The sequence below is a fragment of the Monodon monoceros genome, unplaced genomic scaffold (assembly GCF_005190385.1).
Source record: "Monodon monoceros isolate NGI ecotype Baffin Bay Population unplaced genomic scaffold, NGI_Narwhal_1 Super_Scaffold_15, whole genome shotgun sequence".
Lineage (NCBI taxonomy): Eukaryota > Metazoa > Chordata > Mammalia > Artiodactyla > Monodontidae > Monodon > Monodon monoceros.
Window position 1 is genome coordinate 13,682,217 of NW_021703771.1, and position 23,288 is coordinate 13,705,504.

Genomic DNA, 23,288 nt, shown 5'->3' on the forward strand with positions numbered 1-23,288 from the left:
CGAGTAATCAGCAACGCACTAACATTTTCCCAACAGGTATTAATTTAGCTTTACATGTATAAAAAAAGAATGGCCGATTTAAAGGGGGATTAGTTAGAATTAAAAGCACTGAAAAAGGAAAATTGTGAAAGATGATAATCTTAGCGGTGCTCATTCAGCCACCATCCAGTGGAAAGGCAGCGTTAGTTCACCAGACCTAAAGTATTCAGATCACATTGAGCATTGCGTATCTATTTTGAGATCAATGTATCAGGATGACAGAGCTTGCAGACATTAGACTTGAAGTTCAATTGGTTCCTGATTCAATACTTATCAGAAAACTTCTATTATCATTTGGATTTTCATGAAGCTCTGCCTACAAAGAGAAAGTAACTTTGCCTTGGACAGACCATAAAACGCTTATAATCGGAGTCCTATCTAAAACCTTACTCTGGGAGAGAGCAGCCTCTAGAAATTCTTTCGGTTTGAGGTTGGCCGTGGCTTGTACGTAGGAAAAAAGGTGAAGTCAATTCCACTTTCTACCTGCAAGCGGTGGTCCTAAAGAGCCACACCTGGGCCAGGCATGCGCAAACAGGTTTCAGGAAGCCAGATACCGAACTCTACCCTGGCCGTTCAGTCTCTTTCGGAGGCTGTGCCTCTGAGATGCCCCCGGAGTGGGTGAGTCACCAGAGTTGTTGGTGAATCCTATGGATGATGAGCCATGTTTTCAGCAACCTTGGAGGCTTTTCAGTCTTAGAAGCCCTCCCAGTGACTGAGATTCTCCATCCCTGAAGCCACCAGATTGAATCTGCAAAGGTAGGGATCCCCATTAATTTCTGATGTGTGTTGTATATCTGCAAGAGACCTAGATTCTATACATTTTTTTCAGATTTCAGATTTTACACTTTTGTGTCTCATTAATGGCAGGGGAGGGGATGTTCGCTGGAGGAATGTTTGCCATTAATTAAGGTGGACTGGCTGGCAATTTCTAAATGGATCTGATTCAATTCCCTGACAAATAGGTGATGCTTTATCTCTACACCTATAGTTCTCCTACTAAGATGTGTGCTTTCTGTTTGGACATATGGCCACAGTTTGAAGATTTTTCTAGCTTTTACTTATTTTTATTTATATCCTGGCAGTGTTAATTATCTCCAGGGAATATTTGTGGTGTGCTCGATGGAGAGCTAGAGAATGGCTCTGGAGATAGATGTATTTAATTAAACTAAAAATTCTCCAACACATGTCTATGGAACCTGGTAGTGCAGAATGCTTGTTCCTGAAACAAATCTGGGACACATTTCAATCTCTATCCATCAGAGCCTATACATTATAGTTATTTCTTTTCTGTGTACTGTACTGGGGTCGATACGGGTGGAGAGGTAGAGGGAAAGCCAAGACAGGAAAAAAAAAGACTACACACACACACAAATCAGAATGATATATCCATACGCCCGCAATATGTAAAACTAAAGATGTGTCAGAAATGGCTGATAAATTAACAACTTTTCCGAATGCCTCTTCAGCATCCAACAACTATGCGTTCTTACTTTTTAAAAGTTTGTTGATGCAAAGAATTATAAAGATAGATATCTTGGTCTCTCACTTGGAATCAGGAATAAATTCTATGTGTTCATATTGTACCCTTTGAACCCCTTTGGGTCTAATGGATGCGGTGGTGTGCTTCTCTGATGCCGCCATCGGCAGGTGGTACTTATTCCCCCAGTTGTACTGCGTGTTGTGGAGGTTGATGGCTTACAGCTGAGTTTCTCAGAGCAGCCCGCCTCCCATGAATGGTTCACCTCTCTGTTGTAACTGAATTGCAGCTCAGTCTCTCTCCCTGCCCCAATCCCCGCCTCTCATGTTCTTAAAGATGTTGTTCCTGAGTGTTCTCCCCCCAAAACCTTTGGTATGCATATTTCCACCTCAGAGTCTACCCAGGGAACCTGACCTACGGCAGAAGCAAGTTGCATTTTATTTGCTAATATGTTCGTTAAAAATGTTTGTATCTGCAATTTTAAGTAAGATGAGTCCGGCATTAAAAAATATATATAGTATCAGGCTTCGGAATTAAAATTAATCTGGCTTCATAAAAAGTATTAGAATTTTTTTCCCTTTTTTCCCTGGCCTGGAAATGTTTAAACAACATTGGAGTCATCTGGTATTTAAAGATTAAACCCATCTGGTCTTTGTGCCTTTTTTCATGATAGATTCTTAATCACCAGCCCAACATCTTCTACAGTGATTGGCAATTAAAGTAATTTATATTTTGTTAGGAAATCATTCACTTCCTCCGCGTTTTCAAATTTGTAGCCCTAGGATTGCGAGCAGTCATGTCTTACAATTCTTTTAATCACTCCTGTATCTGTGGTTTGCCTCCTCGTCTTTAATCCTGTGCATTTTTCCCAGATTCCACTTATGTGTGTGCTTTGCCACGTGCACGCTCTGCTCTAATCAAATCCACAGAGTGTTGATCTGCTTTGTTGATCGTAAATATTTTTAACTTTTGGATTTATTTATCCTTTCTGCTTTATTTGGGTTTTTGTTTTTGTTTTCTAGCTTATTAATTTTAGCTTTTCTTTTACTGAATCCTTCGTAGTTTCTTTGCCTCCTGGTCCGTTCTTTCTGGCCTCTTTAACGATCATCCTCTTCAGTTCGTGTGCTGACTTGTTTCATAGGGAAATTGTGGCTTTTGCTTTCGCTCCAGAAAAACTTGTGTGTGCAGATGACTGTGTGCTTCCTTTGACTCTTTTGAATGTCTTTCCGTCGTCTTTCTCTCACAGCAGTTCTGTTTCACAAGGAATAATGTGTATTTGTCCTGCCTGATCTTCCTCTTTCTGGCTGCTAGGTCCTCGCTGGGTTTTTACGTCACTGGCTTTTTCTGGGCTGGTTGACCAGACAGCCCGCGTTATGGCGGTGTGGCGGATGATGGGTGGTGGCCGTCCTGCGTAGGCTGGCGATGCAGCGGCCAGCGGGTTGCCAGTCTCCAGGTTGGCTCCCAATCTTTCCTCACCTGCACCCTCGGGAGTGGGAGGACATAACACACCCATTCAGCACTTGCTTGGCTTACTTAGGGGACAGGATCTGACACCTTAATGTGGGGCATATTTGGGGAAACAAGAGCTTTCCAAAATTTCTGCTCTGATTCTAGTCCAGGGCAGTCTGATGCAGGTCTGACGCTGTCGCCCAGACCCAGGGAGCGCCTCACGAAGGGTCTCTCACCTGGATGCCCTCAGGGCCCAAAGCCATGCTAACATCCAGCTCTGCATTGGTCTAAGCCCATGGTCAAAATAGGCATCTAGGCTGGATTTGGGAGTAGAGAAGTGGTAGCAGTAATCATTTCCTAGAATCTTCTCTTGGTATAAAAGACATATATTATAGCAGGGTAAACAGAAATGTTTCTCTGCTAATCCCTCCTTTTTTTTACCCAGTAGCTTAGTGATTTTATCCACTTTTGTATGAACCCCTCTGTGACAAATGCAAATGACGTTCTATTTTCTGGAACTATCAGTGGCCCCAGAGAAAACCAATCTGATAGCCCACCATTTCCAATCATAATGGTTTAATTTAACTACTTGAAATGAAATTCCTCGTTTTTGGTAGTTGGCCTACAGCACTTAATTGGTTTATATAAAATAACTTGAGGGGCTTCCCTGGTGGCGCAGTGGTTGAGAGTCCGCCTGCCGATGCAGGGGACACGGGTTCGTGTCCCAGTCCGGGAAGATCCCACATGCCGCGGAGCGGCTGGGCCCATGAGCCGTGGCCGCTGGGCCTGCGCGTCTGGAGCCTGTGCTCCGCAACGGGAGAGGCCACAACAGTGAGAGGCCCGCGTACCGAAAAAAAAAAAAAAAAAAGGTGAGTAGTAAAATAACTTGAAATCGATGATCATTATGTTTAATTACCTAGGATAATAGTTTACACACGGTTCATTTTGGAAATTTCTCCAAGAAGTTAAATTGCTCAAAAAAAGACATGACATACATCTTAGCTATAGATGTAGATATATCTGGTAACCCTAATATATACATTGGGATTGCCAGAGTTAGCCCAAAGCAGCAAAAACAACCAAGACATTCAGTTAAAATTGAATTTCAGATAAACAATAAATTAAAATTTTAGTATCGGTATGTCCCAGGCAGTAAACATACTTATACTGAAATTTTATTCATCGTTTATCTAAAATTTAAATTGCAGTAGAAGTCCTGTATTTTATCTGTTAACCCCAAAGTATTATACATATATATGTAAATAGAGATAGTGTGTGAGAGAGAGATGAAGACTGCTAATTGGTTATTCTTGCCTTGAAAATTTTCAAGGCTAAAATCACTGTGGACTTGCTTTTTGACAGAAACTCTACGCTACGGGTAAACCACATGAAGGTGTGAAACTCTCTTGCTCACTGATGTAACTTTATAATTTATCATAATGCTTGACACAAGCTGTTTTCAGTGAATGTTTTCTCCAGCTTTTTCTGAATCCTAGAGCCCAGATGGTAACTCAAATATAAGCAATAATATACATATTCTACTAAAATGTGACAATTTAAACTTAACCAAAGCACCTATCCATCATTTTTATCTGTTTGTTTATTGATATTTCATCATGGGGATAATTTTTTTTTTTTTTTTTTTTTGTGCTACGCGGACCTCTCACTGCTGTGGCCTCTCCCGTTGCGGAGCACAGGCTAAGCGGCCATGGCTCACGGGCCCAGCTGCTCCGCGGCATGTGGGATCCTCCCGGACCGGGGCACGAACCCGCGTCTCCTGCATCGGAAGGCGGACTCTCAACCACTGCACCACCAGGGAAGCCCATCATGAGGAGAATTTGCTAAGAGTTTCAAAACTACTGTTCTATAAGATAGAACTTGCTCATCCATTTGTTTTTTGGTGTAGACCATTATGTTCTGAGGAAACTCTGTTGGAGATTGGATGTGTCCTGGTTAGGCTTCTTACCTTGCATAAGGTCATATATACATTCTAGATGCTTGCACTGAACTCTCAGCTGTTTAATGCTTATCACACACATTGTTGTAAGAAATAGTATTTGTTGAGGAACTGGCTAGGGATAAGGAGTCTACTCATTATTTTAGGTGTTAGAAATTCTCTTTAGAACAAGTAGGATTATCATTATCCTTGAATCTCATCTTTTTTAACTCCTGAATTTCACCTCTCCTGAATTATACTTTGGTATCATGTTATAGGCCAGCATTGAAAAAAAGTGAGGAAAATTGATATTTTAGATTTTTTTCATTAAAAATTGATTTTCATTTCTGGTATATACAGAGGGGCTATCAATTCATTTATTGAAAACTTATTGTAAGCCGTACTATCATAGAGGCAATCCAGTTCTGTGAGTTTTGACAAATACAGTATGTGATATCCCCACAATGATCAAGATACGGAACGGTTCCACCACTCCAAAAAATTTGTCTTATTGTCCCTGTGTAGTCAGCCTGTTTTCAGCGAGTGACAGAACCTCAGTTCTTGTCTTTTTTGAAAAAAGAATTCCACAGAGAAACCAAGACTAAAACAGGCACAGCGTTTATTAGAAGCACAGTACAGGTGGGAGAGCACATGGGCAACCTTGCAGAGTGAGTTGGGCACAACAGGGGCAGCTTAGGTTGTTACTATGGGGTTAACCTTACATAGTTTAGATGAGGGTGACTCCCCTTTCCCTCCCCTATGATCATGTCACCTGCAATTCCTTATTTGAGCTTCCACCAGGCACCATTTTGAATCTTTCCCGTGAGCACCTAAGCAAAACCCACAGGGGGTGGGGAGAATCAAAACCACAATACAAATGATATTATAATGATATTACAATGCGGCCAAGGTTACTAGAGGACAAGTTGAGACCTGTTCTGTGCATGTGTCAGAGGACAAGTTGAGACCCCTTCTGTGCATGTGTGGGAAACCCTCTGGACCACAAAAACGAGGGGACTGTGGTGGGTTGCTTCATCTTTCACCCAATTAAGGCTCATCATCCTGATAGTAGTTTATTTCAAAGGGTCAGCATGAAACCAGTTGCAGCGGGTCAACCCAAAGCCTGTCTTATCTCCTACCTCAAAGCGCATGCTCCACGGTTTTCATGGTCAGAGTTTCCTGCTTCCATGCTACAAAGTTTCTGCCTTACATGCCATTCCTCTGTGCATCATGGCCTCATTAAGTGCAAAACAAGGAGGTGGCTTTGCCCTCTCCCTAATGCCTATGCATGAGGACGCTATCCTTGGGCATGGCCCTGTCTTTTCTGCCTGAAGCCCCTCCCCATGACTCCACCCCAGGCAGCCACTGACCTGATTTCTATCACTATGAATGAGTTTGCATTTTCTAGGGTTTTATATAAATGGATTCATAATATGTGCTCTTTTGGTCTGGCTGCCTTAACTCAGCATAATTATTTTGAAATTCATCAAAGTTGTTGCATGTATCAATAGCTCATTCTTTTTTATTGCTGAGCAGTTTTCCATTGTATGGATATACTACGATTTGTTTACTCATCTGTTGAAGGACATTTGAGTTGTTTGCAGTTTGGGGTTATTATGAATAAAGCTGCTATGAACACTTATGTATAAGACTTCCTATGGCTATACGCTTTTACTTCTTTCGGAAAAGAAGAGCGGAAAGGCTGGATCATATGGGAGGCGTATGCTTAACTTTTAAAGAAATTGACCAGCTATTGCCAAAGTGGCTGCACCATTTGACATGCCTACATAAAATGTGCTTACTCCACACCGTCACTAAGACTTAGCATGGCCAGTCTTTCAAATTCTCACCATTCTCATCAGTTTATGATGATATCACATCATGTTTTTAATTTCTATGTCCCTAATATCTAATGGTGTTGAGTAATTTTTCACTTGCTAGTTTACCATCTTGGTTGATGAGGCGTCTGTTCAAATCTTTTTTAAACCTCCCCCCCGCCCTTTTAAATTGGGTTGTTACTGAGTTTTGAGGATTCTTTATACATTCTGGATGTAAGTGCTTTACCAGATATACAATTTGCAAATATTTTCTCTCAATCTGCCTTGTCTCTTCATTCTTTTAACAGTGTCTTTCGAAGAGCAGAAAATTTTTAATTTTGATGAAGTTCAGTTAGGCAATTTGTCCTTTTATGAATGGTGCTTTTGATCATTTAGGTCTATAATCCATTTTGAGTTAATTTTTTATATGCTGTGAGGGATTGATCAAAGTTCACTTTCCTGAATAGGTTTTAGCACCACTTATTAAAAGACTATCCTTTCTCCACTCAATTGCCTTTACACCTTTGTCAAAAATCAGTTGTCCATATATGTGTGGGTCTATTTCTGGATTCTCTGTTCAGTTCCAGGGTTGCATTTGTCTCTTTTGACACCATGCTGTCTTGATTACTGTAGCTTGATAATGAGACTTGACATCAGGGAGTTGTTGTCCTCCGACTTGGCTCTTCTTTTTCATTTTGTCTTGGCTATTACGGGTCCTTTGCATTTCCACAGGAATTTTAGAATCAGCTTGTCCCTGTCTACAAAAAGGCAGCTGAGATTTTGATCAGGACTGCATTGATTCTACAGATGAACCTGCAAAATGAGTATTAATTGTTGGTGATGCCTGCCTAACGGATGCCCAATGATTCTATTGAAGTGTGAAGATCACCGCTCTCACTGAGTGCTTAAAATGCATCCATATATCTGATGCTAACCAAGAAATGCAAACCTATACCGTCTTGCCTTCTTTCAGTCAAAAGTATACACCACTGAATATAAAAAACATGCGCCTAAGATTATTAGCCTACCTCCACACAAGTGTATTAGAAATTTGTACTTTGGATTCATCTGGAGGAAGATTGACACTTGTTGACCATAGGGGAAGAATAGTAATTCCCAAGTGAGAGCAATATAGGAAAATATACAGAGTTGGGAGAGGGAAACACTGAAAAAGAGAATGGTAAGAAATTTCATGTGGGTAAGTGTGGACATAAGATCTAACCTAGGGGGGACTTTTCAATAGGTCCAGGACATTGACAGTGAAACAAAAATGGAAGGACAGACAAAGTCAGGGTCTAAGAAGCCGAGGTATGTCCACCTCAGAAGGGAGAAATGCAGTGTGGTGGTACCTTATGTAGGTTTCAACGGAGGTGCCTGAGATGCATATTCGTCTCACAGTATAGGTTTCCTCCTCCTTTGCTGAAAACAATCTAGCTGGCCACATGGCCCCCTAGACTCCCTTACACCTAGGCGTGCCTATTTGGTGTGCTTTTTAATGAGATATGAGTGAAAAATCATGAGTGCTACTTTAGGATCATAGCCTTCAAGGGAAGGGTAAGTTTTCCTTCCTCCCTTCCCCTCCTCTGCCTGGATTGTAGCAGTGGCTGCAAACCATCTTACACTGTGGGGATGAAAGCATCACTCGAGGGCAGTGGGACGAGATAAAAAGAGCCCGGGACCTGACCACTTGGACCACAACACCAGCTGTAGACTTATTCCTAGACTATTATGTGAAGAGAAATACATTTCTAATGTGTTTGAACCACTGTTAATTTGGGTCTGTGCTACAGCTGTCGCCAAACTAATACCAGGCAGGATGACTGCTCACTGGGAGGTTGGTTAAAAAAAAAAAAAAAAAAAAAATGCTCTGCTTAAAGTTCTGCATTTTAAAGCCTGAAATATTTGTACGATGAGCCAATATTCTCCCATAGAATCACGAAGATTATAAAAATATCATTAGTTTAGTGCATACCTCTGAGAGCCAAATGAGTAATAATCTTTTTCTCATTTTGTAGAGAGGGGGGGATATGTCTTTAAGAAAATGTGATGACATTGATAAAATAGAGCTTTTTTTTTGGTCACAAAGACTTGGCTTTGAATTACTACCACTTAGCGATTGTTTAACATTCAGTTGCTTTAGTTCCCTCAACTTTTCTTTCCTAATCTGTAAAATATCTACCTCCGGACCTTACTATGAGGTTCAGATTAGATACTATTTAAAGTTCCAAGTCATAGGTACAGCTTTAATGATAACCTTCTCCCTCCACTCCAGCCTGGTCAAGATACAGGGACCATCCACTCTGTAGTCAAGGATAATTCATTACCTAAACAAGTTTACTAAGCATTGGACATAGCTGTGTAGAGCTGCCATTTAATGGAGGATACACAGCCTGTCCTATCAGTAGATTTGGGTGTGATGTAGCTAATCGGTTTATCTAAACAAAGATCGTCTTGGTGCCAACTGTGGGATGAGTATATGTCTTCTAATCCTAAATTTTCTGCTTCACTCTCTGAATTAGTGGTCCCCTACTCAAGTGTTACAGGGATCGGGCAGGGAATTGAAAGGAGGCTCTCTTGGTGAATCCACGCGTGGAGACAGATGGAGGAGGCAGCAGCCACTCAGCTCCCGCAGACCTGGGATGCGGCTCCCTGTCGCTAGTTCTTAGACATTTTCAAGGGAATTGCAAGTCTGATTTTTTTATGTGGAATCTCTTGTTTTGAAAATGTTGGTTCATTTAAAAAACAAAACAACAACAAAAATAAAAACAGTGTTTGGGTTGAATAAAACATGTCTGTGGCTGCCAGTTTGCTGCCTCAGCTCCCCACGCCGCCCACTTTGATGGGGACTCGCTCTTGGCTGCGGCAGTTGCCTCTTGAGAAATCCTTGGACTGCGTATGTGATAACATCAGCGTATTCACTTATTCGTGTAGATCTGTGTGCTCTGAACCGGGGCTGGCTTCAAAGAAGACACGAAGATGTTATTTTAAAAGGGCAATTCTAATCAACTAAACACAGGGAAGATCCCCCAGTGTTACCCTGCCCTAAAAGGTACCTAGCACTGATTCTGTGGGGTTTTATTCCCCACCCCCCCGTTCACTATGGGGAAGCAGGTGATGTAATAAATATTTCTATGTTTATTTCGTGTGTGAAGCCAAATACGCAAATGCCGAGTGCATTAAAAAAAATCAAAATCAGCAATTCAATTATTTTTCTTTATTAGAGCAGCCGGGACTGAGCTTGTTAAGATGGATCTGCTTTGTTGTAGCTTGCCCTGCTGGCAGTGTCGAAATGAATTAAGCGAGCCACAGTCAAAGAAATCTCACAGGCGGCTTTAATCTCCTGTCAGAAAGAATAGCTAGCTGAGTCAAACCTCAGTCATTTTTTTCTCTTGTCTCACCTTAGAAGCTCGTGTTCTTAGCTACCTATCTGTGGACTTACATTTTAATCTTAAAATTATACTCCTAATATATTCTTAAGATTGGGCATTTGGGTGTCCAGTCTTCTAAGTTAGTGATTTGCTGGTACTTAAAAATCACCCACATAAAAATGCCATCTCTTCTCTGAAACTTGGAAGAGGCAATTTCTTTATTACTCAATTCCATACCAGGACCTACCACAGTTTTTCTGTTTGGGTAACACCAGCAAGTTCCCACATTTCCTTTTTGAGATTTTTTTTTTACTTCTAGTACACATATTAGAAAAATGTATATAATATGTCACAATATGAGCCTCTGAGGTCAAATGTTGAGGGATGCAGTTCTCCTGTGCATCCTGTAAAACTCCCTAAAGTATCCCATGGCTGTGAAATTGAAGCCAGAGGGCAATCCCGAAGTGATGTCAGCCTTCTCTCTGCTGGGGAGGCCTTTGAGCTCTGGGGCATTTGTGCTACTACTGTTCCAGTCAGTTCCTCTTTTAAGAACTGACTAGTAGAATAAGCTCCACTGGGCAGAAAGTGGAGCTTTTGTCTGTTAAGCAAAAGACCCTTTTCTACCAGGATGGGTCTTTCCAAAAGTTAAAATAAGAAATGCAGTCAGCGGGTGGTAGGTGTTCGTTTAGTAGGTTGAAGGCTATAACGTTGAAGAAACAGCGATTGCTGACTCAAGAGTCTGTGGACCCAAAGTGCTACCAGGAAAAGCTAAAATATTCAGTCTCGTGGTAAGGACACCTTTGTTCTTAGAGTGTAACAAGTTGGACATCATGGACTTTGACATCAGCGGGTTATTAATTACACGTGGCATATAGAACGTAGAGCAATGCTGTGTTCTCTGGGAAATATCATAGCTCCCTCAATAGGGATCATCTACTGACTTCTTATGTGACTTATGAAGGTGCCTATACTGTAACAAGTTTCCAGTTTTTGTCAAACTTTTTATCTCCTCCTGAGTCTTCCGCCCTCATTGGGTATTTTCTAGGCTGATGGGGATCCCCAGTCTTTCCACACTGGAATGAAGTAGAACAAATCTAATCAACCTACTTGTGTTTAGTTTTATTTTGATGACAAAAAGTATAGAGAAAACCCACAAACCTACCCACCACCTTGAGAAATTAAACATAGATCATAGCTCCCATAAATCCCTCCTTATTCCACCCCCTTCTTTCCCCCCTCAGAGATGACCATTGTTCTTATTTTTGAATGCGATATTATATATGGTCCCCCCAAACATACATAGTATTTTATATATTTTTATACTAAATTAAAATGGTATCATATTTATGTATCCTCCTGAAAGACTTTTACATCTATGAGACTATAATTATTTCTCCTTCAAAGATAAACTTCTCCTGTAGATCTAAAAATCTGTGTGGGGATGTTTTTTTTTTAACATCCCAAATCATTTTTTACTAAATATAGAGAAAGTAATGAAATGCTTGGATGCTCAGAATAAATTTAGTCTTTATAGCTCAGCACCACTTAGTTCAACCACTTGTCATTCCCGCTTCATCTATCATTTAATATTTTCTAGTTTTTATAGTTTACATTTCTTTATTTTTTCCTAAATTATTCAATTAAACTAAAAAAAACCTCACCCATTTTACCCAATATGCGTGCCCGTATAACCAGCGAAGTTCATTCTTTTTTTGCGGTACACGGGCCTCTCACTTTTGCGGCCCCTCCCGCTGCGGAGCACAGGCTCCGGACGCGCAGGCTCAGCGGCCATGGCTCACGGGCTCAGCCGCTCCGCTGCATGTGGGATCTTCCCGGACCGGGGCACGAACCCGTGTCCCCTGCATCGGCAGGCGGACTCTCAACCACTGCGCCGCCAGGGAAGCCCACGATGTCCATTCTTGACCAGTTAAATACTCACATATATGTTCAAGTAGAAGTGTCCAAGAATATTTGTTGCAGCACTGTTACAATAGTAAAACTAATACTTAAGGTTAAATATAGTCCAAACTATGTAGCAATTAAAAGGAATAAGGTAGATATATATACTTATCATAGGTAAAGCTCTAAGACATTATTTTTTTTTAAAAAGCAATTGCAAAACAAAATTAACATTATGATGCCACTTATGTTTTAAAACTGAGTGTTTCTATGTGATCTTATATAGCTTTACAAATATATAGAAAAAGTTCTGCAAGCAAACACTGAAAGCCGATAATAGTGATTATCTCCAGGATTGGAGTGGGAGGTCAAGGAGGACTTTGTATTGCTAGTATTAGCTGGATTTTTACAACAAGAAATTCATATGTTAACTGGTTAATTAAAATGTAAATACAGTTTAAAATATATTAAAAAGGTCATTTTCAGAGCAGGCTAATAAAACTGTGGCTTGAAGCAAGAGATTAAAACTATCCCAGCCATTGATTAGTTTAAATGGCCTCAAGGAAGATAAACTGGGAGACTGAACTCAGTGTCTATCTAAACACCCATCCCAAAGCCCTTAAATTTACAGAATGTAAGTATAGTCATATCAGCACTGGCAAGCAAGAAAAGTCACCACCAGACCTGAAATTGCAAGACACACCCAGAAGAAAGAAATCAATGGGCTTGAATGGATTAGACTGAGGAAATCCGAAATATATACGTGGAAAAAAACACAGAGACAAGAGCCACTGAAAGTCCAAAAATAGAAAGAACAAATACCAAGAACCAGACAGAGCACTAGGGCAATAAAGAGGGTAGTTAATAATACTGTATTTTAATATTTTATTTTATTTTCTATATTAACTCGTGGGAGTTAATCCTTCTTTTAGTTGGAGTTTATGCTTTCTCTGCTGTAGGTTTTTCTCATATATTTGATGAGTCATTTTCAGATTATACTTTTAGATGAATGTTTAGATAACATAGTACCTAAACGTTTTGGATGGGTTTTTCCCCTCGAAGCAAGACTTTTCATTTTTACTATTAGAATAAAAGTTCTGCTTTCAAGAGTGCTGGTGGTTGTAAGAAAGGTGGAAGAGAGGCTGCAGGCTGGGGAGATGGTCTTCTAGGCTGTGCAGTAGAGCACAGGTGTTAAGGCTGGGCTCTAATACCAGACCATCTGGGGACAAATCCTGGCTCTGCCATGGACAGCTGTGTGACTTTGGAAAATTTACCTAACTGCTCTGTGCCTTAGGTTCCCTCTTTCTAACATTGTGAAAAGAGTGGTACCTACCTTCTAGAGTTGTTATGAGGATTAAATGTCAGTACATTTAAAGCTCTTAAAATGGTTCCTGACGTATAGTAAGATTTCAATGCATGTTAGCTATTGTTTTGTAGTAATATTCAATTTGGGAACATGTGTGCTTATGGTTTTATGTTTGAGCAAATGCTGGAGTCAGCTGATCCCAGCCCTTCTTCTGCCAACCATCTCTATAGGCTGCTGCATCCCTTAGTTCACGATGCCTCTGGGCTTGAGATTATTCTCCAGGGAAATTCTTCTCTCCCCTCTGATTTCCTCCCATTTCCACTCTCCAATTAACAGTTTGATTTGACTCCATAATATAAGAGAGCTCTTAAAAAAAAATAGTGGACTGAATCCACATTTTAAAGCCTCTCCTTCATCCTAGATCCCACTGAAAGGACAGTCTGTATTTTAAAAAGAAAATACATAGCAACTCTGGAAATCCAGGAGAACCTCATCAGAAGGCCAGGGCAGCAAGAGTCTCTAGGACACGTAAGGCAGAGGCAAACAGATCAGTCATGAGACCACAGAGCTGAGGGACTGCTAGAGAGGCCAGAGGGGGTCCTCCAAAAAGAGAATTTCCCCCGGAAAACTGCAGGATAATCTCTACCAGCGGCAGTAGACTGGCAGGATGACCAGCCTATGGAGATTGAGCTGCAGACCTGACTCAGGACCAGCCGTTCAACTTCTGCTCTTGGCTAAAAGCACAGGTGCTGACTCAGGGGACTCAGAAACCTCAAGTTACTAACGGCTGCGTCGCGGCAGACGGGTGGGTGTGGAGAGTCCCTGACATAACGTTATCATTGGCCATAGTAGCTAAAAGTATTTAATTAATGATATTTTTTATCAGTGCCACACTGATTTGTTTACTTTAACCTTATAACATGCTTAATGGTTTGTGGAGTTAGTCTCCCCCTCACCACTCATTTTTAAAACTTTCTTAGAGATTTTTGCTCTTTGTCATTTCCATACCTTATTTAAGAGTTTCCTTATCCCCCCAATTTTAAAAATAGTGCATAAAGTCAATTCCAACTTGGCTTTTTTTAAAAAAATAAATTTATTCTATTTATCTATTTTTGGCTGCATTGGGTCTTTGTTGCTGCACGCGGGCTTTCTCTAGTTGTGGTGAGCGGGGGCTACTCTTTGTTGCGGTGCGCGGGCTTCTCATTGCGGAGGCTTCTCATTGCGGAGCACGGGCTCTAGGTATGTGGGCTTCAGTAGTTGTGGCACATGGGCTCAGTAGTTGTGGCTCGCGGGCTCTAGAGCGCAGGCTCAGTAGTTGTGGCTCATGGGCTCTAGAGCGCGGTCTCAGTAGTTGTGGTGCACGGGCTTAGTTGCTCCGCGGCATGTGGGATCTTCTCGGACCAGGGCTTGAACCCGTGTCCCCTGCATTGGCAGGTGGATTCTTAACCACCGCGCCACCAGGGAAGCCCCAACTTGGCTTTTTAAGTGAAAAAGAGAAGGCAAAATTGCTCCTGGAAACATTTTTTTAAAAATCAACTGTTGTAAGATTTTGGATTTTTTCCAGAAAAATCAAAAGAGTGAAAAAATCATATTTCACTGAAATATGACCTCTTACATCATTTGTGTTCATTGAATTTGAAGGCAAGTTAACATGTGAGATCTTTATCCTTCTGAAATAAAGGAAAATCCTTAATGCCTCACGTTTCTCCTAAAGTTTGAATCCAGGTGGTCACTTCCGGTTCAGGTTCAAGTTACAGGTTCAAGTTAAGGTTGAATGAGGTGCACGGCAGTGACAAAAGGGCTCTGTCCAGGGTAGTCACAATTGGTTTCCGCTCTGGTAAAATCAGGGCAGTATCTGGGAAGTTCAGGCCCCAGCACCATCTAGGCTTGCCCTTGGTAGTGGGTAGCCCTAGTTTGTATCAGATGAAGTTTCTGTTAAATTTACTAATGTCCCTGTAATCATTTTGAAAGGAATCCAGTGAAGAATTATGGCCACGCCACTCGGGATCTTAGTTCCCCGACCAGGGATCGAACCCACGCCCCCTGCATTGCAAGTGCGGAGTCTTAATCACTGGACCACCAGGAAGGTCCCTCCAGTGAAGAATTTTAATGGTGCAAGGTGTGAGTGTGTGTAAGAGGGAAATAGGAAGAAGGAATGAGATCAGGCTGTTGAAAGGTTGTAACATATGTACTTGTTTCTAGGAAGATATATTATTAAAGCTCCCTGCCTTTGTTCAGGGGGAAGAAAAGACATTTTAATGGCCCATTTCATCATGTTGTTGTAAGATGAACAGCCATCGATTTTCATGAAGGAGAGGCATAAGTAGATGATTCTCCTCCTTAGGCGTGTAAGGCATGGAACTTTAACGCTGAAGGCAGAGAGCTTCTGGCTGTCTGCCCTTCAAAACTGTTATGCTGACTTCCCTGGTGGCATAGTGGGTAAGAATCCACCTGCCAGTGCAGGGGACACGGGTTCGAGCCCTGGTCCGGGAAGATCCCACATGCTGCAGAGCAACTAAGCCCGTGTACCACGACTACTGAGCCTATGTGCTGCGACTACTGAAGCCCGCACGCCTGGAGCCCCTGCTCTGCAACAAGAGAAGCCACTGCAAGGAGAAGCCTGTGCACCGCAACCAAGAGTAGCCCCCGCTCACCGCAACTAGAGAAAGCCTGTGCGCAGCCAGGAAGACCCAACGCAGCCATAAATAAATAAAATTAAATTAAAATGTTATGCTTGAAGGTTTCTGAGGAAAAAGGAGTTGGTCAAATTTGCATAGTGGCCAAGGAGCCTTTTGAGAGCAGTGGGAAGGAGACCCCGACACTCTGAGCCTCAAAGTCACCATGACATATCTGATTACTGGGCACTAGAGCCTAAGACCAGTTGGCAGTAAGAACTGCGGGGACTCTGAAAAAACCTTCTGGATGAGAAAATGCTGGAGCTGGTGTTCCAAGGAGGGTGGGACGTGCTCACTCATATTATTTTGAATATTAGAAGTTTCCTGTGCTCTAAACTGGTAAAGCAGGACACACCTGTGCATGATATCTTCCCTCTCAGTCCTCTGCAGTAAACAAGGTACTTCATGAATAATGGAAATCACTTAAACTATTGTAACAGTAATCTATTAGTATAAATGCGCCTCCGCCAAGTTTTAAAATGCTACCCTTTCTAATACGTTAGGGTGACTCTTGTGATTTCACCTGTTGCCTTTGTGCTAATGATGTGACATTTTCCAGTGAGTGCATGGGAGTCAGCCCTATCTACTGTGCTCTTCTTTTCAAAGTGTTCCTTTCTTCCTATTTTCCCATTTCCCAATGAATGACTGTAATAGCGACTCTACTGTCCATCCAAGGGCTCTGGAAAAGTCTAAACTATCTTCCTAGCTCCACTTTCTCCTTCCTCTTTACCTCCCATAGCCCAGGAGTTATTAAGCCCCCGCTGAATTTATCTGCTAACATCTTTTCTTTTTTCCTTTTTTTTAAAAAACATTTTTATTTTATATTGGAGTATAGTTGATTTACAATGTTGTGTTCGTTTCAGGTGTACAGCAAAGTGATTCAGTTCTGCATGTACATATACCTATTCTTTTGCAAGTTCTTTTTCCATTTAGGTTATTACAGAGTACCGAGTAGAGTTCCCTGTGCTGTACCGTAGGTCCTTGTTAATTATCTATTTTGTATATAGTAGTGTGTATGCCTCCTTGTATCCCAGTGTCACTGTTAGACTCCAGAATATAGCAGTGGCCTCAATCCCTGCCTCAGTGCCTTCCTCTCCTCAACAACGCTGCTGGACTAGGCATTTCTAGAACACAGATATGATCGTGTCCCTATCTGCACAGGAACTTTTGCTGGTTCAACCCGACTGCCTCTTCGGTATCATCGCCCACCCTTCTCCTGGCCACCCTTCCCAGCCATGTGCGGCCACCTGCTTCCTGAATGTGCTCTCATTTTCATGCCTCCTTACCGTTCCCTCAGACTGGGATGCACTTTCCCTCCTGTTTCTACCAAATGAATTCCTACTCATTTCAAGGCCCAAATGTAATTTTACCTCTTATGTGATGGTTTTCCAAATCCCCTCTAATTTCAAGGAATCGTTCCCACTTCTGTGTTCCCATGGCACTTTAACGTTTAGCAAATGTTTCTATTTCCTCAGTGTGAGCATTTCTGTCATTCTGGTTTCTATAACACTGTGTCATGTATACACTTGTCCCCACCATAGGCTGCGAGCACGACTGTGTCCTTTCATCGTTATATCTTCATCCTTGAACCCGGGGTCTGGCCCTTCGGGGGCCTCTGGGAACACAGCCACTACTCTTGGCAGAGTTTGACTTTTCTTTAATATATCCTCAGAGCCCACAGGAAAAAAGTCTGAGCTGCAAATGGAATTCCAAGACCACTTCTTTTCTTTTTCTTCTTGCGTGTACTCTACATGCAAACACCGTGCCTCATTTCTTAATTCATTGCTTCCCTTTCTGCTACTCAACTCTATATTCTGTTTCCAGAACTCTTGCCTCTCCTTCTAACACTTAGCTTCTAGGGCTCTTCTTCTCAAATTTTGTTTTTAATAAGAAAAAAAAAATTGAACTCTGGATATTAGCCTCCCTGTCATTCCATCCCATTCTGAACGGTTTTCATGTCCAGAGAGGCCCTGGTAATTCGAGTCCGGTGAAAGTAAGAAATGGTTTTTGACATAGCATGGAATCTGCTTACAGCTGACTTCAAGAACTAAATAAGAGGTATGCTATTTTCTGAGTTGTGATTTTTAAATTGCTCATGAAAATAGAAGAGTCTTGGCAGGGAGACCAGATGACTTCAAGCAAGGGGATAATGGGTGAGAGAACGTTTGTCGTGTGGGATAGTTGTCTTATGAGATTATAATTCAGCTGTCCTTACTAGTGACTGAAGAATATATCTGTGTAGTGAAATGCGGGTTAATAGCTTCAGTTCATTTTCCAATAGAGAAATGTCTGAATTCAAAAGGGCCCCAAAGGGCTGTAGGAGGCTGTGTCTTCTAAGAGAAAAAGTATTGAATGGGGAAAACTGACCTGGTCCTGGGTTACCGCAGAATTATTTTCTTGAAGCCTGGTTAATTCCTCATTTCTTTCCTAATGTACCCGTGGGATGTGGAGCTTATGCAGTGCTGACCAGGACTCGAGTAAGCAATCAAAAAGGAGCAGGGAAAAGGAGAGATGTTCTGACGAAATCAATGAATCAATGAATCAATGAATGAATCAATCAATCCTGCTTCGTTTAGGTGTTGTCATTGTATACAATTTTAATGGTCGAATCAATACTTTCTTACTTTTTTATCTTAGGAATGTATCGGTTGTACAAAAGTGAAAAAGTGAAAGCATTCAAAATCTTTCCCTCTCTTAATTGCTTTAGAGGAAGTAAACATTCTGGGAAATGGCAATATTTTAATTTAACCCATGCAATCCAGTTTTAATTTTAACAAAACCCCCAAATATTTTTGAAAGCCTATTATATGCAAAGTATTATACTCTGTGGTGCTGACAAAACCGCAAAGCTATAACAGGGATTTTGTGAGAGAAAAAAGAAAAAATGAGAAAATGTATGTAGGGGCTGTTTGTAAACAATACAAGAATATTTAAACGTCAGTTATAATATTATTAAACAGATGTCCTATGTCCCACAACTCATAATCTAATGGGGGGTATAGGTTTCTAAAAAATTAATACTGAGAAGGCTAGAATGAGTGTACAGCCAAATTTTACAGGAATTATGAGGGAGAACAAAGTTAATTTATTTAGAAAAATTTGGAAGGGCTTCTTAGAGGTAAAATACAGTCTATTTTATAGAAATCACAGTAAAAAGGTATGCTGATACTCTCAGTGTTTTTTTTTTTTTCCCATTTACTTGCTTTCATACCACTTCATCAATATCAGTTTTTAAATGTACCCAATCAAGAGAAACAAAGAATTATTTTCTAAGTTACTTTGTAAAACTGCCAAGTTGATTACCTTTGGAATGTTCCTTCCCAAAAGAGAAAACCAGAAGTATTTTAAGATGTATATTTTTGTTCATTCTGAAAATATTTCTAGACAGTTATACAGATAGACATATATGTGTGTAGTTGTATTATATGTATATTGTGTGTGTATATGTGTGTGTGTGTGTGTGTGTTTACACATGCATCTTTGCCAAAGCTGACCTCGCCACTAGAGAAGCATTTCAACCAATATGAGGCATTAATTTTTTTTAATTGAAATAGAGTTGATTTACAATCTTAGTTTCAAGTGTACAGCACAGTGATTCAATATTTTTATAGATTATACATCATTTAAAGTTATTACAAAATAATGGCTATATTTCCCTGTGCTGTACAATATATCCTTGTTGCTTTTTTATTTTCTACATAATAGTTAGTATCTCTTAATCCCCTACCCCTGTCTTCCTTACCCCTTCCCCACTGTAACCACTAGTTTGTTCTCTATATCTGTGAGTCTGTTGCTATTTTGTTATATACATTTGTTTGGGTTATTTTTTAGGTTCCACATGTAAGTGATAACATTGGGTATTTGTCTTTCTCTGTATGAGACATTGATTCTTAAGTGTTACCTGCTCCTCTGGTCTACCAAAGGCTGAGAAGATAGACCCGCCTGCTTATCATAATAGCTAATGTTCATTTAGTGCTTATTATTTCTAATCCCCTTCCATGTAATTTATCAAGTTCTCATTAACAGCTTATGAAGTAGGTATTATCACGCTCTTATTTGTAAAATGATTGGGCTGGGACTTGAACCCAAGATAAATGGTCCAGGGTCTGTGTTCTCCATCACAATGCTATATTTCCTCTCTGCAAGTGGTGATTATTCTTAGAGCTGGATGTTACTTAAGCCACTTGGGGAGACTCAGTTTTCTGTCCGGTTCATTTTTAACTGTTTCAAAGGGAAGTAGATGCTTTCTGTCAACGTGAATTTCCATAAAGTGAATCAAGTTTTTGAGTATCATAAAAATCAGAGATGTGTTTACCTAAGGAAAAATCTTTCTCAAGAAGTAATGATAAAGTTTTGATAAGAGGGAGGTGGTCCCAGGTTCATTTGGGACCAACACATCATTCCTTAGTTACTGTCTTGAGGTGGTGATATACTTTTTCTTTGTAGTACCCTGTTGATTCTAGGATGTCTTTGTCTCCAGTTGCTCACCTCATCATTCCTGCTGGGTCCTGGTTTATACCCCATAAATACCTGAACATGGCTGGCTGTTTGGATAAACTCCACATTTACAGTTCTCAGAATTTTCATACCCATTGCCTGGGATTTCTCTGGCATTTGCAATGCCTGATTCAGTTGGACTGCTACTGCACACTTCAACTATAATTGCCACCATATTCATCCATTTGTCTAACACATTTTTATTGAGAACTGTGGTGGATTGAATAATTCTGCTCAGTTCTTCACCTCCTGTACTAGTATTGCACATCCACATGCTTGGTGTGGGCTGGGGTGGGCAGAGTGTGCTGTACTTCCTGCTTCGTGATTGTAGGCTTGGCCATATGACTTGCTTTAACCAATGGTAGATGTGACACAAACAAACACCTGATATGGGCTTCTATTCCTGACTTTGTTAGGAGAAAACTGCTTTGGGTGGTGTCATAAATATCCATTTGGTCTTTGTCCCCAGTTCCTGACACAGAGCTTCTAAATCCTTGGAATTTCCTGAGTGATAGGGACATCTTTTATTGTTCATAACAATCTCCTTTCCACCATCATGAGTTTACGCATTATAATAAGGTGATGCTTAGCTGAGTCTAAGAGTCAGATATCTCTAGAATGGGGGCTAAAGAACAAAGCAAGGCATGATTAGAAAGTTGAAACTTTCAGCCTTACCCCTTGACCACTAGGGAGGGAAGAGGGGCTAGAGATTGAGTTAATCATCAGTGACCAATGATTTAATCAATGACTAATGAAACCTCCATGAAACCCCCAAATGATGGGGTTCAGTGAGCTTTTGAGTTGATGAATGCACTGAGGTGCTGGAAAGGTGTCACACTTGGAGAGGACATGGAAGCTCCATACTGCCCCCCATACCTTGCCCTATACCCTATTCAACTCTTCCATTTGGTTCTTCTTGAGTTGTATCCTCAAGATACAACTTGTATCCCCCAAGTAAGTAAAGTGGTTCCCTGAGTTTTGTGAGCTATTCTAGACAACTAGTAAACCTGAAGATGGAGTTGTGGGAACCTCCCATTTATTGCCTGTTGCTCAGTCATACGTGTGGCCACCTTAGACTTGAGACTGATGTCTGAGGTGGGGACAGTCTTATGGGGCTGAGCCCTTAACTTGTGGGTTCTGTGCTAACTGTAGGTGGTTACTGTCAGAATTGAACTGAATTGTAGGATGCCCAGTTGGAGAGTTGGAGAACTGGTAGTTGATGTAGAAAAATCCCACACATTTGGTGTCAGAAGTGTGAGTAAAAACAGTTCAGTATTAGTGTTTGATCCAAGGATGAGAGGCACTCAGAGCAGACCTAGACCCAACCTGCAGCTTTGAGCCAAGCACAGCTGAAATCAACTGACACCCAGCCAACCCACCAATGCATGAAGAAATAAACACTTGTTTTTGAAAGCCACTGAGTTTGAGTATGGATTGTTACACAGCATAAACTGATTCAACCTATGTGCCAAGCACTCTTTTAATAAGTGGATGACTTCTTATTTTAGAATTCTGTAGGTTTTGGGCTTCGTATGGTAAAAAATAAGTTATAAGCTGTTTCAGTCTTTAAGAATAAGAATTTACATATTGAACATATATAGAATTCTACATATGAATATAATAGCAGCTATGCAAGTTTAGAGAGTTTGGTAATACAAAGATGAAAGAGAAAGAGAGGCCAGTTAACCGATTAGGCAAGACCTCGTAGGTCCCCTCAGTTTTGCAGAACTCCCAAATCTATTTTTTCAGGGCACCTAAGAATTGATGAGTCTCTTAGGAACTGATACACCATAACGGACTCAGAAGAAACTAATGCACAAACCAGAGAACAATTTCTTTTTCTACTGTGAGAGATACTCCCTTCTAGTAACTGTAATACATATATCCACTTTCTTAGATACCCCTTCCTGGTACGAGGGAAGTAAAACCATCACCAGTTAGGATGGGTTTGGGGGCATATAGCAGTTAACAGTGGCTTTAACAAGATAGGAATTTATGTTTCTCTCACAGTAAAGAAATCTGAGAACATAGTCCAGCACTGGTATGGCCTGTAGGGTCATCAGGGACCTCCTCTTTTGTATGTAGCTCCCAACTTCAAAATCGTTTGAAATCCCAAGATGCTAAAACTCTAGCCGTTACTTCCATATTCCAGGGCACACAAAAGGGAGAGGAAGGAGAGCAAAAGAGAAACAAATCTTCACTGGATTTCACTTATATCACACTTACTAAAATTTATGATCATAACTGGCGCAAGAGTCTTAAATTTTTAATCTTTAAATGCATGCATGCATTACTGTCCTGAATTATATCAGTATTTTGCTACTAAGCAGAAGGGGGAAAATGGATGCTGCAGAAAGCAGGTAGCAATCTCTGCTCACCATTTCTCTCTCACTCTAGTTGTCTCTTTCACATTTCAATGCTTCTTAAATCAGATGCATTGTACTAACATTGATGTGTACATTATTTTTTCCTGAAAACCCATGATTAAACTGATAGAATGTCTTATTGATTTTTTTTAAAAAACATGGTAATGATATCAATTTTCTTGGTGAGAATAAAATCAGAGCACAGTGAGTTTTGTAGAATATGGTAAAGCCTTGTGAATTATTCCTGCCCCCAAAAAGGGGATAACATTTTCAGGATTGAAATATTTGAGTCTGCTAGACTCAGAGTGTCAATTTCATGAGAAATAAACTCTCCAAATTTTTGCCTTTGGGGCCTCCCTATTCTAGAATCCTCTCATCTCACCTCCAGTTATGGAAACCTTTGGTTTTGACCATCTCTACTCTGGTCCTACCTCTGTGTGATTATTCCATAGTCACCTT